This window comes from Lissotriton helveticus, chromosome 8, assembly GCF_964261635.1.
Source record: "Lissotriton helveticus chromosome 8, aLisHel1.1, whole genome shotgun sequence".
NCBI classification, from domain to species: Eukaryota; Metazoa; Chordata; class Amphibia; order Caudata; family Salamandridae; genus Lissotriton; species Lissotriton helveticus.
The window spans coordinates 1,671,248,031-1,671,265,740 of NC_136069.1; the positions used below are offsets into that span (position 1 = coordinate 1,671,248,031).

Sequence of the window (17,710 nt, forward strand, 5' to 3'; positions counted from 1 at the left end):
CCATCTACTGATCCATCATCAGGATTCTGAGTGAGCAGGTCTGGGAGAGGGTCACTCTCTTCCGCCTGTCCCTCATCTGTGGCCATGAGCAAGCTCATGTCCTTCCTGTCAACATATGCCTTGAGCCTGTTAACATGGAGCACTCTGAGAGGGCTCCTGGGAGTTCCAAGGTCCACCAAGTAGGTAACCTCTCCCTTTTGCTCAATGATGGTGTGGGGCCCAGACCATTTGTCTTTAAGTGCTGCTGGGGCCACTGGCTCCAGCACCCACACCTTCTGTCCAGGCTTGTACACAGTCAGGACAGCCTTTTGGTCATGCCAAGCTTTTTGGAGTTCTTGGCTGGCCTCAAGGTTTTTAGATGCCTTTTCCATATACTCAGCCATCCTGGAGCGGAGACCAAGTACATAGTCCACAATGTTTGTTCCAGGCTTTTTGAGAGGTCTCTCCCATCCTTCCTTAACCAAACAAAGGGATCCTCTTACAGGATGCCCAAACAGAAGTTCAAAAGGGCTGTAGCCAACCCCCTTCTGTGGGACCTCTCTGTAAGCAAACAAGAGGCAGGGTATCAGGACATCCCATCTCCTCCTAAGAGGTTCAGGTAGCCCATGAATCATCCCTTTGAGGGTCCTGTTGAATCTTTCAACAAGCCCATTGCACTGTGGGTGATAGGGTGTAGTGAATTTGTAGTTGACACCACATTCCTTCCACATTGCAGTTAGATATCCCGACATGAAGTTTGCACCTCTGTCAGAGACAACCTCCTTAGGGAAGCCCACTCTGGAGAACACTCCAATTAGGGATCTTGCCACAACAGGTGCTGTAGTGGTCCTAAGTGGTATAGCTTCAGGATACCTCGTGGCATGATCCACCACCACCAGTATAAACTTGTGCCCTGATGCTGTCTGGGGTTCCATTGGACCAACAATGTCAATCCCCACCCTTTCAAAGGGTACCCCCACCACAGGTAGTAGTATGAGGGGGGCCTTTGTTGTGCCACCTGATTTGCCACTGGCTTGGCAGGTTACACAGGAGCGACAAAACTCCTTGGTATCTTCACTCATGTGAGGCCAGTGAAAGTGTGTGACAAGCCTGTCCCACGTCTTGTTCTGGCCTAAGTGACCTGCAAGGGGAATTTCATGGGCCAAGGTAAGAAGGAAACCTCTCTGAGACAAGGGGATGACCAGCCTCCTGGTCGTGCCAGGCTTGGGGTCTCTTGACTCAGAGTAGAGGAGTCCATCATCCCAGTATACCTTATGGGTACCTGTGGCATTCCCAGCAGCCTCAGCAGCAGCCTGCTGTCTGAGGGGTTTAAGTGAGGGGCAGTCCAACTGTGCCTTTCCCAGGTCTTCCCTGGAGGGTCCCCCTGAGCCCAGAAACTCAACCTGATCAGGTTCAAGCTCTTTAGGCTCAGTTTCCCTCAGTTCCTGTAGATCAGCCTCCTCAGAGACTTGATCCACAACCTGGGGCAAGGGGGAAGGCAATGCCTTAACCCTACTGCTTCTCTTCTTGGGAGGTATCTGGTCCATTGTTCCAGGATCCAGCACCTGTTCAGTGGGGCATTTCTTTGCCTGTGACCTAGTCACAGCAAGCACATGTGCTGGCAAGCCTAACATTTCCATGTGAGTCCTCAGCTCCACTTCTGACCATAGGGATGTTTCCAAATCATTGCCCAACAGACATTCTACAGGGAGGTCTGAACTAACCACAACCTTCTTTGGGCCACTTACCCCTCCCCAGGAGAAATCAACAACTGCCATACTATGGTGGGTAGTGACATTGCTGGCATTGGTCACTAGGTACTCTGGACCTAGCATGATCTGTCCAGGGTCCACAAAGCTAGGTGTCACCATTGTGACACTGGCACAAGTGTCCCTGTAGGCCTGAGCCATCTTTCCATTAATAAAAGGTGTCTGCCTGTATTTGCCCAAAGTATTGGGACTTGCATCAGGGGATAGATCTATATCCCCTGTACAGACAAGGACAGCCTGAGTGAGTGTGCCAACTAAGTTGTCAGACCCCTCAGTTCCCAAGGTTAACCCAACTAATCCCTTGGGAGGAGCACTACCACTACTGACTGTACTAGGGGGTGCAGTTGCCTTAGGGGCTGTAGTGGTAGGAGGTTGCCCTCCTCTTTTGGTGCACTCACTAAACCAGTGAGATTTACTTTTGCAGTATTGGCACCACCTTTTTGACTGGCCTTCTGGAGTCTTCTTTTTCTGCTGTGAAGCCTGACCCCCACCCTCTTTGGTTTGTTGGGGACCTGTCGAAGACTTCTGGTCATTTTGTTCACTCTTGTTATTACCCTTCTGGTCTGCTTTCTTATGACCACCCTGGTTCTGAGTCTGGTTTTGCTTGATCCTTGTTCTGACCCATTTGTCTGCCTTCTTTCCCAATTCTTGGGGAGAGGTCAGATCTGAATCAACAAGGTGCTGGTGCAACAACTGGTTCTGACAATTATTTAAAATCTGTTCTCTCATCATAAGATTATACAATCCTGTGTAATCAGCAACCTTGCTACCCAGCAACCAGCCCTCCAAAGCCTTAGTGGCACAATCCACAAAGTCAGACCAGTCCAGAGACTGAGTTTTCTGGGTGTCTCTGAACAGCAACCTGTACTGTTCAGTGGTTAAGCCAAACCCATCAACCAGTGTATTTTTCAGGATCTGGTAATTGTTAGCATCCTCCACTCTTGTAGTGAGGAGCTTATCTCTACCTTTGCCATCAAAGGAGAGCCACAGTATAGCTGCCCACTGACTCTGGGGAATGCACTGCACAGTGCAGGCCCTCTCCAAAGCAGCCATCCATTTCTGGATGTCATCCCCTTGTTTAAAGGGGGGCACTATCTTTGTCATGTGTTTAGTATCTAAACCCTTCTCTTTATCTCTTGGGAGATTGCTGCCACCAGTGGGAACTATCCCACTCATCTGCTGCTCTCTAGCAAAGGCAAGCTTCTCTTTGGCCAGGGCAAGTTCTTCCCTTTCAATCCTCAGATTAGCCTGTCTCATCCTTGCTTCATGCTCTATTCTCTGAGGGGAAGTAAATCTCCTCTGTGGAGAAATCCTTCTCCTCTGAGAAGAGGCATTAGAATGCAGAGATCTATTGGAGTCCCTAGAAGGAGATCTATCTCTCCTAACTCCAAGGTTAGGCCTAATCAGGGTCAGTACTGGGGGTCCCCCAGATCCTTGCCCAAGTAGGTCTAAGTTGGCCCTAGTGAGTCTTCTGACTACCTCAAGACCCTTGTCTGCCTCATCCCCAGAGAGTTCCTCAAGATCCTCCTCCTCAACTGCATTGTCAGTGTCAAGGAGGTCTGGATCCCCAACGGTACCCTCTAAGGCTGGCATATTCCCATCTACATGAGAGGCTTTCCTAGCATCATGTGTCTCCAAGAGACCTATCAGAAAGGGAATGGTGGGGTTAGACCCCTGTTTCAGTTTCCTGGAGGTACACACTTGTCTCATCTCCTGGAAACTGAGAGCTGCATATCTTGAAGTGACCTGTGGAGGGTCAATGCTCACCAGGGGAGTCTCAGTGGACTCTCCATGGTTAGACATGCTTTTCTAGTGAGGTGTAAGTGGTGCACTTACCTACACTATTTGTTTACCTACTGATCCCTTGCTAGAGTTGTAGTTTAGGGTGTGCTAAGCCCTAGGAGCTACAACAGCTGGTTCAGTAGAACTCAGAGTATTCTAAGCTAAGTTATATGTACCTCAGTACTTATGTGATCTTTCAAATGATATTCTTAGGATACGTGTGGTAAAACAACAGCAAGCTCAAATCCCAACCGCTGCTCACCAATGTGAGAAGTTGGCCTGATATATAATGTTCACTATTCTAGTGAGCACTTTGTATCAGTCCAAACAACCCTTATTGATTATTGGTTGTAAGTCAACCTTATAGACCAGCTATCCTAGTAGCATGGATACGAGCAGTCTAAGGCTAAGACTCTAGAGGACGTGTTAAGCCAGCTGTTTTACCATCACATTACCCCTTGAACACCAAGTGAAAGGACACCACACAAGTTGTTATGAAAATAAACAGATATTTATTTATAACAAGACTACCCTGAACTCTTTATGAGTCAGGGAGCTAAGCACACAACAAAACTCTTAAGAAAATACTTTAAGTCGCACAATTTACACAAATGCCCTAGGGGCACGATAAACCATAGATTACAAAAGTGGAATGCGAATTACTAGCAGGTAAGTAACTATTCTCATAGACCTCAGAAACGCTAGACCTACAATGCTGAACCCTTAGATTAGAAGCAGGAGGCCTAGGGACGTCGTGTGCAGAGTGGGAACTCTCACGCGTAAGGCGGGAAAAAGTCTATGGAGGCTAGTAATCACAAAGTTAGTGTTCTCGGGCGAACCCGACTAAGTAGAGCTGAAACGACACTGGATTCTGACACTTGGATATTTAGACTATGCTGGAGCACCGAAATGCTCAGGTTACCTAGCCCAGGGGCTGCGGCTGCATAGGGGTGAAAAGACGTCGGAGATCCTTGTTGCAGTCTATGGAGCCTGAAGAAAGAAGTTGCTGGCAGGCGACCAGTGGAGAAGTTCGTGGTGATCCAAGCCTGGATCAGTGAAGAGGAAGACCTGAAAGCAGAGGGGACCAAGTTCTGAATCACTAGCCAGTGATTGAGTGGGCACCAGAGTGGCACCGGACGAAGTCACCTCGACCAGGTGAGTGGGCGCTGCTGGGCTCTGCAGTCTCTCGGACCAGGAGGCGTTGTCGGCGACCAGGATGGAGGTGCGAGCTGTCCCACGAAGGTATCTGCTGTCGACGTCGCTGGACCCAGGATTGGGGCAACAAGTCTTGGCAAATTCAAGCCCACGCGGTGGACCTAAAATGGCGTCTGGAGTGGACCAGGAGGGTCCGGGGTGCTTCTCTGATGGAGGGAAGCAAGGGCCAGTCTGGAGCAACCAGACCAGCGGTGTTGTCGTCGTAGTTCGTCGTCGGGAGGGCCACTAGCCAACGGGCAAGTGACCTGGACAACGCGGTGAGCAGCTAAGAGCAGAAGGGCCCCACGCAGGTCTCGTGGATGCACGGGGGCTGGACTTCGGTGCTGGAGCTGCTCAGGGTCGGGGCTTCTCTTACCCCAAAGCACTCAGTCGAGGGTCACTCGGTGGTCGTGCTGGTCAAGCGTCGTGCAGTCTTTAAAGATGGCCGGTCCCTCGAGGTCTCATCACACCCACGGATCACAGCTGGGCTGATGATGCAGGTTGAGGTCAGAGGTGCCAGGGAAGCCGGTTCTCGTCGTGCTGGGCAGTCTTGATCCGGAGGAGAGACTTACAGCAGACCGCGATGCTTGGATGGTGCCTGCTGCTGCAGGGTGACTACTCCTTAGTCACAAGGGAGAAATCTTGAGAAGAAGTCGAGAGTTCCTTTCGTGGAAAGTAGTTTCAGGATTCAAAGATGATCTAATTTGGAAGGGGGCCAGCTCCTACCTTTATCCTGCAAAAGGGGGCTGGCACGCGACTAAGTCCTGCCCTATGGGTGGGACTAGGAGGGGGGTGGTTAGACCCATCTCCTTTAGCGGGCTTTTCCCCAGCTCAGGGTCTGGTGTGCCCCTGGAACTGGTTCAAGCCGGCCTATGCATAGTGAGCACCGGGGTGCCACTTGCAGTCACCTTCCTCTAAAGCCCTGCATACCTAGGATACACAAAATCCTGTCTGGGACGGTGCTGGCACCGCCCCTGACAGGAAACCCTTTGTCCTTGCCTCCTGCGCTGGGAGGACTCCCAGCAACAGGAGGGCAGACTTGTGTCTCGGTGGCAGAATCCATTTTGTGGAGCTAAGGCTATGTCTGACTTTAACCGGGGTTACAGGTTACCAACATGTCGAGTCCCTCTAGAAGGGTGGAATGCTAACCCCGTCGCCAGAATTGGCGAGGGGTTAGTATTCCAATTCGTATGACACCTTACTCGACATGTTTTGATAAAGCGATACCAAAGTTCGCATATAACCGCGAGGATTATAATGCACTTAAGAGTATATGGTATGCGTTATCATGGAACAGCTATTAGGACTTGGTTCCGCAAGCTGCAAACGGGCTCAGCTCATGCCAGAGCACCATCTCACATTATTCCGAGCACTCTGCCTTCAGGATTGTTAAGGCCTGCCATAGGAGTGACTGATAGGAATATATGTGTCCATTTTAGGGTTAGATATAGGAATACTATATCTACAGCAAAGGGTGTGTACACCACTCTGCCCCAGCTGTCAAGCAGCCAGTTGTGTCTGTTTAGTTAGTCAGCCCAGGGGTGGCATAATACATGCTGCAGCCCCTGGGAGACTTCTGGGTACACCTCAGCCCTGGGTACAGGGACTTAGAGAGGGCCCAGTGCCAATTCAGTACCTGGGTACAATTTGGAATAGAGAGAACAGCTAGGCTGTGGGTCTGATTAGCAGGCCCACAGCCAGGGAAAGTCGTAAACCAGTGAAGCAGAAAGCAAAAATCTGGGTGATCATAGGATTGCAGACCCTACTCTCCTACAGTTGAGGACTCCCAAGGGGTTGGGTAGTTCTCCCCACTTTCAGCTGGGGGGGACGCGTGTTAGACCCGTCTGCTTCTGAGAGTCCCCTCACCATTATGATTTATTTTGTTCCCCTGTACCTCCCAAAATTTGTCGCTTTTCTTTGTCTGCCAGGAGTTTTTATGTGTTGTTTCATGGGGTTAAATGTTCCTTGAAGCCCAGTTGCTCACCAGGTTTGTGGCACCTATTTACAAGACATGGTGAAACCGGTGGCACTACAAACTGGGGTTGTCAACCCAAAGATATGGCCCTAAAATGATGGTAGACACCCTTTTCCCTCATGTGAGTGACTCCCATTGGAGCCTTCATGAACTTTGACCTTTGGAGGTTTTGACGCCCTTTGTTTAGCGCGCTTTTCTGACAGGAATTTCTTATTTTCTCTCAGGTTCACAAAATGGCTGCTCTAGAACCACAGTACGGTGGCTCAGAATGGCCTAAATACATCTCCAAAGGGCCATGTCATTGTCACAGCCAGAGAAGGTTCTGGAACCTTCTGGCTCGTGCCAGCACCCCAGGGCACTGGCTATATAAGGCTCAGTCCCTGGCGGCCATTTTAGATTCATTCTAGATTCCAGACTTGACACCAGATTGACACCTGCCCTGTTGACCCCTGAGGTGGCTGGTAGCGCGGGCAGTAGAGTGGTAAAGGTCATTGGCATTGACCCTGACTGGCGTTCCAGTTATCCGCATTTGCGGGGAACTTGCGCCTACAGCGCCTGCCCAGCGAGTGCCTCATCACCCCCAAAAGACTGTGGCCAAAATTGTGTGCTTCCCCCCCCCCGGTTGTGAATTGCAACAGATTCCACGAGTCGCGTGGCGAGAGCAAGTTCGCAGCGACCGCGATCGTCGACTGTGCCCCCTTCGCGACAGGCGCCTCTAGAGGGGAGCTCGGACGTCTCCGAGCCCCCACCAGCGTAGAGCGCTTCCTGCGCGGATTGAAGGTGAGGTGGTGCGCCGGGGCGGGGAGCGCCAGCCTTTGTTGGGCGGGACTAGCGTCCCTGCCACTCCCCAGTGACCCAGAAGTTGTGGCCGTGGGCGGGAACCACCCTGAACGCGGAAGTCAGAGGAAGGTCCGGTGAGCCCCTAGGAACCCCATCGCTGGTGTGAGGAGTGCTGGGCCCTGACTGAATCGCTTTTCGATCACAGCCAACGTGAGGTGGGCCCGTTTCTTCCAGTAATGTGCAGCGTTGTAAAGGAACTGTGAACCGGCATTGTTTTCATTAAGCGCGGAAGTGGCGTGACCTCGCCGGCAGCCTGTTCGTCAGTCTAAAGACTTTGAACTGGTGCCGCCTGAGTGCAAGCCCTGACAAAGCCCGTAGGCGCTTAGAGACTCCACCGGCAAGCAGAGATCCTATCCCGGTGACAGCCGCGTGCAAATGAGATGTTCACTGTGTTTCCTTGTCTTTGTAGATACACGCCCGTACTCCTCGAATGAGTCCCAAAACGCATTCTGTGCCCAGAGAAGCCTGTATGCATTGTTAATGAAACCAACACAAACTGTAAGAGTTATCCTTCCAAATTGAAACGTAATGCAAATGTGATGTTCCTGAAATATTTAATTGGTGGCAGCGATACCAGAATGAACATGTGTTTATTTATTTAAATGAACCAGTATTTATTCTGCTAGGCGAAAGTGATTTATAATCTATTAATTTGTGATATTGATTGCTGATAATATTTATTCTATTTATTGATGCTATTTATTCCTGATATTTGTTTAATTTATTGATGCTATTTATTCTTGATACTTTTTATGGAGCTACCCATTACAGAATTGAAGCCCTGAAATGTGTGACTAAAAGAAATGTATATGTGCTATCCCAATCATCCCTATTTACAGAGAATTTTTACATGAAGGAATCGTATTTTTCTACAGCAGTGGTGTGGTGTCCTTCTTTTTGGTGTGGCTGTACAGGGGGTTATTATTGGGTCAAAGCCGGCTTAACACTACAGCCTTCACTTGCCTTGTCACTTGTGCCAAGCTACCCCCTTTGTGCTGGGCTTGCCCATCGCAGGTCCAACACCCTCCTTTTAGCATAAGCTAACGATATTTTCTATTTAGAAAGTAGGTAAGACTGGCACATATTCAGGGGCAACTGTGACACCATCATTATTTGATACAGCATCCTAATTAGATATGTGATCAAGGTGGATCTGTGTGCACTATTTACAGTTGACGTTGGCTAGTGGGACAGCATGGAGAGAGGTTTCTTCCCCTCATCTGTATTCATAAGATCATCAATATCATCCTGTAACATCATAGCGGCATTCATAACAGAGGCAGATATTTTCTGTTTGGGTGTTTTAAAGCAGTGGCACAATAGGAACAACAAAGCGGGAAACATTGAATTAGAATACAACAGAATATTAATACTGCTATGAAATAAACTATTTCCTTTAGGATCCAATCCCAATTACCTAAGAAAGACCAACTCCAATTTCCGCTTTCCATGCCTTTGATATTATCAATGATGTCCATAATGTGTTATGTTAAGTTCTTTTCCAAATTCTCTATACCCATAACACACTGGTAGCCAATTATTGTGCAAACACCACCGCTCCGGGCCTACATAAAATCCACTGCATATCTATTGAGTTCCGAATACACTTGTATGCTCTCCAACTGAGTATTAATATCTATCAAGTCTGCCACCGTAGTGTTGGATAGAATCTGCAGTTTACATCCGAAATACTCTCTAGCTTTCTCACCCGTGGCCATAGCAGTGCCTCCCAAGGTAAATATTGAGGACAGAATGTATCCAAATGTTATACCGTTGCTATAGCTATTCACATCCAACTCTGTAACCCCTTCACAAAATTCTTTTGTTAGTGTCCTTTTTACCCATCTTGTTTTAGGTTGGAAGTTTTTACATGGAACACCTAAAGGCAGTACCATTCCGAGAGCCACATAATAAGTACCACTGTAGACATTTGAATAAGTCCCATTGGACAGAAAGAAAGACCCTTGGTGGGCATATATTGCCCCCCCATAATTCACTGCAGCATATATAGAATGAATTACAGAAGAGCTTGGATCTGATTTATTTACTAGGGAAAGGGTGTTTTTAAACAGTATTGTCCCTGAACAATTAATGTATAAAGAAGTATCTGTAACGTTCACTATGTGGCAATAGGCAGCATAATAACCAGCCTCTCGGAGTACTGTCAATTCTTTATAATGCCAACCCACAAGAGTTATATTCTGTTCTTCCATATAAAAATTATCACAATATGTGTTGTTATCACAGCCAGTGATACAGACATGGTCCGGGGTAACCAAATTTGAACACTTCATTTACCTCCACAAACTGTGGTGGCCTAGTGTATGTGTAGTTAACAAGGGACAATGCGTATGCAGTCCAAAGGCTCGTGATAGATAGGATAGCATAGCAGGCGGTCCCCTTCCCAAAAAAATCTCCTATGAGTTTTCACAAACATGTTCTTTATGGCAGCCCTCCTATTGCGTCTCTGGGGAAAGTGTTCATCTATGTTGAGTGTGGGTACACTATGTGCATCTTCCAGCAGCCATGTTATCCAACATGTTATTATTACCACCATTACCAGAACAATTACACAAGCAATCTCACTTTGTATAGATCAATTCACACTGTGTTTTTTAGGGGTGGTGGCTGATCCTCCTCATTGATTTGCCTACCAAAAGGATGCCAAATGGAACAAAGGAAGATACTCAAAAATTTAAAGAAATATAAGTGTTCCCAGTGTCTTTCAGAGTCTCACTGGTACAGGCTCCCATCATCCAGCCGTTGGCGCTCTTGAGCACCGGCGGTAGAGCTTGCTCCATCCTAAGCTCTTTCCTAATCTATCCCACATCGATAAAGGCACTATACTTTTCAACGTATACTTTTCTGACCAATGTTCAAACAGCAAGAGCAAAACAGATGCAACTCTTTTGTTTATCCTCTGCCTCGTTGGTACTGCAACTCAGCACTTTCCAACCTTGTGCAGTCCATCCCTAGTCTTTCCTTTTCTTGGACTCAGTAGTCCTAAGCCGAGGGCATAAGTTGTACCTGTCAGCTCCAGTCACTGTATGATCAATAAACAGAGGCTCCTGGATAGCTCGTATTTCTGGTGGACAGCCTCATTCAAAACATTGTCGTTCTCTGTGTCTGTTTGTGTCCAAACCAACTTTGCATCACTGAAAGGCATGAATCTGGGCACCTGCTCACATTCAATGTCTCCTATTCCCTCCTTGACCCACTAGTCGTAAGGCAACAGAAAAGGTATTCTTTTATAGTGGGTCACATGGACCCAGTTCTTTTGACCAGCAACCTTTACAGCCGTCTGTGTAGCCAGAAGGACTTTCTCAGGACCTTTCCATCTGTGCTCCAAATGTTGCTTCATCTAGAAGTTTTGGATGAGAATGAAGTCCCCAGGACCCTCTGGCTTAGGAGTTAAGGAGTCTTGCACCTGTTGGTGAATAGAACACAAACTTTATTTTATTTCAATTGCCCAAGGTAATCAAGCAACACAGGATATTCAATACCAGAAAACTTTCTCAGCCTAGGGACCCCCCAGACATTTGCTGGGCGGCCGAAGACAATTTTGTCAGATGACAAGCCTGTTTTAGAATGTGCTGTAGTCCTAGTGGACAAAATGGCCAAAGGAAGAGCATCTGGCCATTGCAACCCTGTCGTCTCCTGAATTTTTGCCAATTTCAATTTTAGTGTGCCATTATACTTCTCGACCAACCCAGCTGATTGCGGGTGATTGGCGGCATGGAATTTTTGTTTAATATGCAAGCCTTCACATATTAGCTTAATCTTTTTCCTATTAAAATGAGAGCCATTGTCACTCCAAATAACTCTGGGTATACTGAAAAACGGGAAAAACTCGTGGTAGCCGTATTTTCTTTAGTAGGGTAAGCCTCCACCTATTTACTCTATGCACATATGACCACTAGAAAATACTTGAGTTTGTTTGAACTTTCTAGCTGACTGAAATCTGTTTGAAGGACTTCAAAGGGGAATGTAGGTGGTGCAATGTTCCCAGATGGTGTGGGGGTACCTTTCCCAAGATTGTGCATCAAACAAATCATACCATTTTTCACTAAGTGTGCAGCTGTTTTGGAAATATTATTATTACACCAAACTGGGGCCAATAGTTTACAAATACCCTTTGCATGAGCTGGGCCATGAGCCATAGTAACAACAGGGAGTACGTATGTGTCAGGTAACATCCATTTCTGCTTTCTGGACAAATCAATCCAACTTCCTTCTTCATCTAAACGTGCTGTGCTCTCTTGCCACACAGCTAATTCTTCTATAATGGCCTTGCTTTGTATCTCTTCCACACTCTCAACTGTGTTTTCAAACATAGTGTTCTCGGGAACCTATCTAGCTGGGCCTGCAACTAACATTCTCTTCATCTTACTCTGAACCGTCTCTTTGGCTGTCAGACCAGCAAACACATTCCCTCTACCTACATCATCTCTCACTTTCTTGTGGGCTATACACTTCACAATAGCCATTTTTTTAGGAAGTGTTAGTGCAGATAGTAATCGTGATCTCAAGTGTCAATGTTGTATCGTAATACCATGCGAGGTAAGAAATGCTCTCTCTGTCCACAGTGCCCAAAGTTGTGTGCAACCCTGAATGCATACTAGCTGTCTGTGTAAATATTGATAACTAACCCTTCACTCAATTCACAAGCTCGTATAAGGGCAACAAGTTCTGCTGCCTGGGCAGATTGATAGGGTACTCATGATGTCTCTACCACTATGCGCAATGTAGTGATAGCATAAGCTGCAGTGATGGTGCCATCTAATAATATAAAACAAGAGACATCAACATATAGTTCTCCTTGGAGATCAGATATGGGAACATCAGTCAGGTCTACCCGTCCTTTCGTCTCTTTCACTGTTCAGAAAACACAATCATGTTTGGCAATTTCATCATTCTGGGAAGGGAGGGGTAGTAACGTGGCTGGATTCAGAGTGGCACATCTTTTGATAGTAATATGTTTAGCAAACAATGTCAATTCATAGCCAGTAAGACGTGCACTGGTGAGGTGCTGTGTCCTTGTTTAATTTAAAGGTGTGTCCACAGTATGGGGCACCATAACTGTGAGGTCAGTATCGAGCACAAGTCCAGCCGATTGTCTGATGGAAGTGTCCACGACCGCTACTGCTCGCAGACAACTCCGAAGGGCCCTTGCGACATGATCGAGCAAAGCAGAGAAATAAGCGCAAGATCTCTGTTTATCGCCAGATTTTTGGGTCAAGACAGAGAGAGCACAACCAGCCATCTTGTGGACATATAACACAAAAGACTTGGTATAGTAAGGCCTGTCTAACACTGGAGCAGAGAACAGCGCACTTTTTAATTCTTCTAAAGATTGCTAACAATCTGGTGTCCAAGGTAAAGGCTCATGAACGTCTTTCGTTGTTACTGCAAGCAGGGGTTTGATCAGTAAGGAATAGTTAGGGATTCACTGTTAACAGGCCATGGCCCCGAAGTCTTTGCGGGAGCGGTCTGAAAAGCTCCTCGAGACCCGGTAGTCGATTCCAATTCACGCAAGGTCCCGGTCACGTGGGAGGTAAGGGACCCATTGCGGAGTCATCATCACTCCTTTTCTAAGTCTTCGCACTCGGGGTCAGGTAAGTCGAAGCACAAGAAGAAGTCGAAGAAGCATTGTCACTGTTCGACTTCCACTCGTCCGTCGGCCGACACGACAAAGGGTGTGGGTGGTGCCACTCCTGTGGCTTTGCGTGCTGAGCCTTCATCATCGACTCTAGCCTTCCCTCCCTTTCTGGGACCGGGAGCGACCCCTGCCCAGCTTCGTCAATTTTACGAAGCGATGCACGCCATCTTTGGGCAGCCCGACTCCGCCGGCGAGCCTACAAGTCCCCTTGGATCCAGGCCTGGATCCGGATCGGGGCAGATCGACCTTGTTACACCTCCACCGGTGCGGACTCCACTGGCACCATGCCCGCTGCTGACGCCGGCTGGACCCCCAACCGGCGTCGACCCCAGCTTCCCCCTCAACGTGGACAAGGAGCCAGACCGGCATCAGTCGATGCCGGATCTGGCGCCGATGGGTACTTTTGTCCCTGTGTTCGATCCAGGCCAATTTCAGCCCAATTGGCTGCCAGAGGAGAGTGAGGAAGACTGGGAGGGATCTGGTAAACCTTTGACAGAACAGTTGGATCACAATACAGACTGGAGAGAGGAACTGGGGGATGCCAGTGGTCTGGATACCTCCCCAGACCTAGGCTTGTTGTCTCTTCCTACCGTGGCTACGGTAGAGGGAGCGTCATACGCAGTAGTGTTGAGTAGGGCAGGCGAGGCTCTCGAGCTTCCTACGGTGGCAGTCTGAACTAACCTCCTGACAGAGGTGCTTCTGCCAGCAGCGAGATCTTCGAAGCCCCTGCTCCCGTTTAATGAAGCCCTCACCGGCATCCTTGTGGGCACTTGGTCCAGACCCAACACAGAGGCTCCTATGGACAGGATGATTGCCCTACGCCACCGCCCGGCCCCGGGCGACCCCACTTTCCTCTCCCAACATCGCACCCCTGAGAGCTTGGAGGTTCAAGCCTCCACCTCTGAAGGTGCCTTCCCTACCGCACTACCAGAAAGGGAATACAAAAAGCTGGACCACCTTGGAAAGAAAATGTTTTCTTCTGCCAGCTTGGGACTGCAGTCGGTAAACACTGCATGTCTGTTGGGCCGTTACACCCACTCTGTGGGGGATACGGTGGTGCAGTTGCTGCCTGAGTGCCCGGAGGAGGCCCGAGCCATACTCTCCCATGCAGTTGCAGAGGGGAGAGACGCTGCAACGTTTACCATCTGCTGTGGGCTGAATACCGCTGACGCACTTGGGAGAATGATTTCAACGTCAGTAGCCCTTCGATGCTATGCCTGGTTGCGTTCGACTGGTTTTTCTGGAGATGTCCGATCCACCCTTATGGACATGCCCTTTATGGCTGTTGCCTTTTTGGCGACAAGGCAGACAATGCACTGGAGCGCTTTAAGGGCTCTCAGGCTACGGGCAGGTCCTTGGGCCTCTCCACCACCCGCCCTGCACAGTCTGCCTTTCACCCCTTTCGTGTCTATTGAAGGGTTGCCCCACTATGTCCCGCCCAGAGCCACAGGCTGGCTCAAGCTGTTCCGCCCCTGCGTGGCCGGGGATGTGGAAACCACCGGCATGGTTCTGGGGGCCATCGAGCAGTCCAGTACACTACAGCCCTCCGCCTCTGGACATGACTGGAACATCAGGGCACAGAATGCCAGGGCGGACGCACTCAGCCGCAGGTGCATGATGGATCACGAATGGCGTCTTCACTCAGAGGTGGTGCAAGGTCTCTTTCAACAGTGTGGAGAGCCTTGGTTACTTCTGTTTGCCACCGAAGAAAAGGCACACTGTCAGCAGTTTTGCGTGTTGGAATTTCCAAGGTGACACTCGCTCAGCGACGCTTTTTGTTGCGAGTGGAGTTGCAGCCTCCTGTGCACCTTTCCGTCTGTACCACTTCTGTCCAGAGTGCTGAAGAAGATCAAGCTCGACTGGGCCCAAGTCATTCTTGTGGCTCCGGACTGGAAACAACGAGTCTGGTTCCCCAAGCTCTTGAGCATGGCCATCGATCCTCCGATCAGACTGCCTCTTTGGGAGGACCTTCTGTCGCAGCAGATGGGGATGGTCCTCCATACGAACCTGTCCAGCCTCCACCTCCTTGCGTGGAGATTGAGCAGCGACAGTTGACAGCTTTCGACCTTCCTCCCGAAGTCTGTAATGTCATCTTGGCAGCCAGACGTCCCTTTACTAAAACAGTATACGCCTGTAGATGGAATACATTTGAGGCATGGTGCACAGCAAAGGATGTGGATCCCCTTTCTGCCCCTCTTTCAGAGGTTATCCTCTTCATTCTTTCTTTGGCCCAGTAGGGGAGTGCTTTGGGCACTCTTAAGGGCTATCTTTTGGCCATTTTTGCCTTTCTCCGTCTTCCTGATCAGCTTTCTTTTTCAAGTAACCAATTGTTAACAGATTTCGGAAGGGCATTACTCATCTCTGTCCTCATTCTCCTTTCGTAATGCCCCAGTGGGACTTGAATCTTGTCCTGACTTATCTGAAAGAAACAGTTAGTTATAGATTCCAGACCTCAGAATTACCCCCAGGCATCAGACTGGATACGGAAAGTTTTTCTTCAGCAGTACCCTTGCACGTCGGAAGGTGGCGTTGGTCAACTTCGCATCTATCGTCGGCATCGTGGTCACCAGAATGAAGTCGCAGTAGCTACATAGACGCCGCGCTTGCGTGCTGACATCAGTTATTTCTTTTTCTGCACCAGCTGGCGCGGATCCATAGAGAGCAGTACCCCCAGTAACTTGAATTTTTTGCGACTTTTGTCGACTTCATTTTTGAGTCTTCAACCAACTCCTGGTGCACGAGGGATGCCCGGTTTCAAGGCATGCAGTTCATGTACCCGACTGATGTTGGTGACTGATTACGGATCCGCACTGCGTGTGCCTCTTCTGCCTGGAGCGCGACCATGATCCCAAGTCGTGCTCTGTCTGTCGAACAATGGCCCGAAGTCTTTGCAGGAGCAGTCCGGAAAGCTCCTCGAGGCCCGGCAATCGGCTCCGTATCCCGTTAGGTCCCGGTCACGTGGGAGGTCAAGGGACCGATCGCGGAGTCATCATCACTCCTCTTTTAAGTCTTCGCACTCAGGGTCAGGTAAGCCGAAGCACAAGAAGTCAAAGAAGCATCGTCGCTCTTCGATTTCCCCACGTCTGTCGGCAAACGTGATGAAGGGTGTGGGTGGTGCTCCCCCGCAGCTCTGTGTGAGAAGCCTTCAGGGTCAACCCCGGGCTTTCCTCCCTTCCCGGTACCGGGAGCCACCCCTGCCCAGCTTCGTCAATTTTACAAAGCGATGCACGCCATCTTTGGGCAGCCTGACTCCACCGGTGCGCCTTTGAGCCCCGCGAAATCGGCTGGTGGCCTTGGATCTACGGCACTGGCAGCTTCGGCCTCGGTGCCGCAGGGTCCCGTTACATCCAGGCCTAGATCCGGATTGACACCGGTCGACCTTCTTACGGCTCTCCCTGCGCCGATTCCACCGGCACCACGTCCTCCACCGGCATCAGCTGTGTCCCCAGCCAAGTCGACCCCCGGCCTCGACCTCAAGGCAGACACGGAGACAGACCGGCGTCAAGCGACGCCAGATCTGACGTCAACAGGTACTTTTGTGCCCCTGTTCCACCCTGGCTCTTTGAGACCAGATTGGCAGCCAGAGGAGAGTGAGGAGGACTAGGAGGAGTCTGGAGACCCTTTAACCGACCAGTTGATTTCTGAGCAGGGCTGTAGAGAGGAACTGGGGGCCCTAGGGCTTCGAAGCCGGCGGCTTTGGCCTCGGCACCGCAGGGCTCCCTTCGATCCAGGCCAGGATCTGGATCGGCGCAGGTCGACCTCGTTACGCCTCCACCAGCACCGACTCCACCGGCACTACTTTCTCTGCCAACACCAGCTGGACCCCAGCCGGCGTCGACCCCGACTTTCACCTCGACGTGGACACGGAGCCGGACCGGCGATGGGTAATTTTGTCCGTGTGTTCTACCCAGGCTATTTTCACCCATGTTGGCAGCCAGAGGAAGGTGAGGAAGACTGGGAGGGGTCTGGTGACCCTTTGACAGACCAGTTGGAGTACAATCCCGACTAGAGAGAGGAACTTGGGATGCCAGTGGTCTGGATAGCTCCCTAGACCTAGGCATGTTGTCTCCTCCTACCGTGGCCAGAGTGGTGTTGTGTAGGGTGGCCGATGCTCTCCACCTCGAGCTACCTACGGTAGCAATCAGGACTAACCTCTTGACAGAGATGCTTCAGCCAGAAGCAGGCTCTTTGGAGCCCCTGCTCCCATTTAATGAAGCTCTCACAGACATCCGTTTGGGCACTTGTCCAGGCCCAACAAAGGGGCTCCTATGGACAGGATGATTGTCCAACGCCACCGCCCGCCCCCGGGGCGACCACACTTTCCTCTCCCAACATCCCAACCCTGAGAGCCTGGTGGTTCCCACCCACACCACCGGAAAGGGAATCCAAGAAGCTGGACCACCTTAAAAAAAAAAAGAAGAAGCTGGAGCACCATGGGAAGAAAATTTTTTCTTCCGCCAGCTTGGGACTGCGGTCGGTAAACACCTCATGTCTGTTGGGCCGTTACACCCA

At 49.8% G+C, this 17,710-nt stretch overlaps 1 protein-coding gene and 1 long non-coding RNA gene across 9 annotated transcripts in view; one reads left to right on the forward strand and one right to left on the reverse strand.

Annotated features, from left to right (window-relative positions):
• The window catches only part of LOC144773616 (transient receptor potential cation channel subfamily M member 2-like), a 4,189,411-nt gene that overhangs the window by 1,968,538 nt on the left and 2,203,163 nt on the right, over window positions 1-17,710 (forward strand). The gene's annotated exons all lie outside the window — the stretch shown is intronic.
• LOC144773618 (uncharacterized) overlaps window positions 1-17,710 on the reverse strand; it is a 143,245-nt gene that overhangs the window by 75,002 nt on the left and 50,533 nt on the right. The window contains exon 4 of one of the 2 annotated variants that reach the window (XR_013600031.1): window positions 10,829-10,966. The exons of the other annotated variant lie outside the window; for it this stretch is intronic. This is a non-coding gene — a long non-coding RNA (uncharacterized LOC144773618). The remainder of the gene's footprint in view (window positions 1-10,828; window positions 10,967-17,710) is intronic. 2 annotated transcript variants of the gene reach the window in all.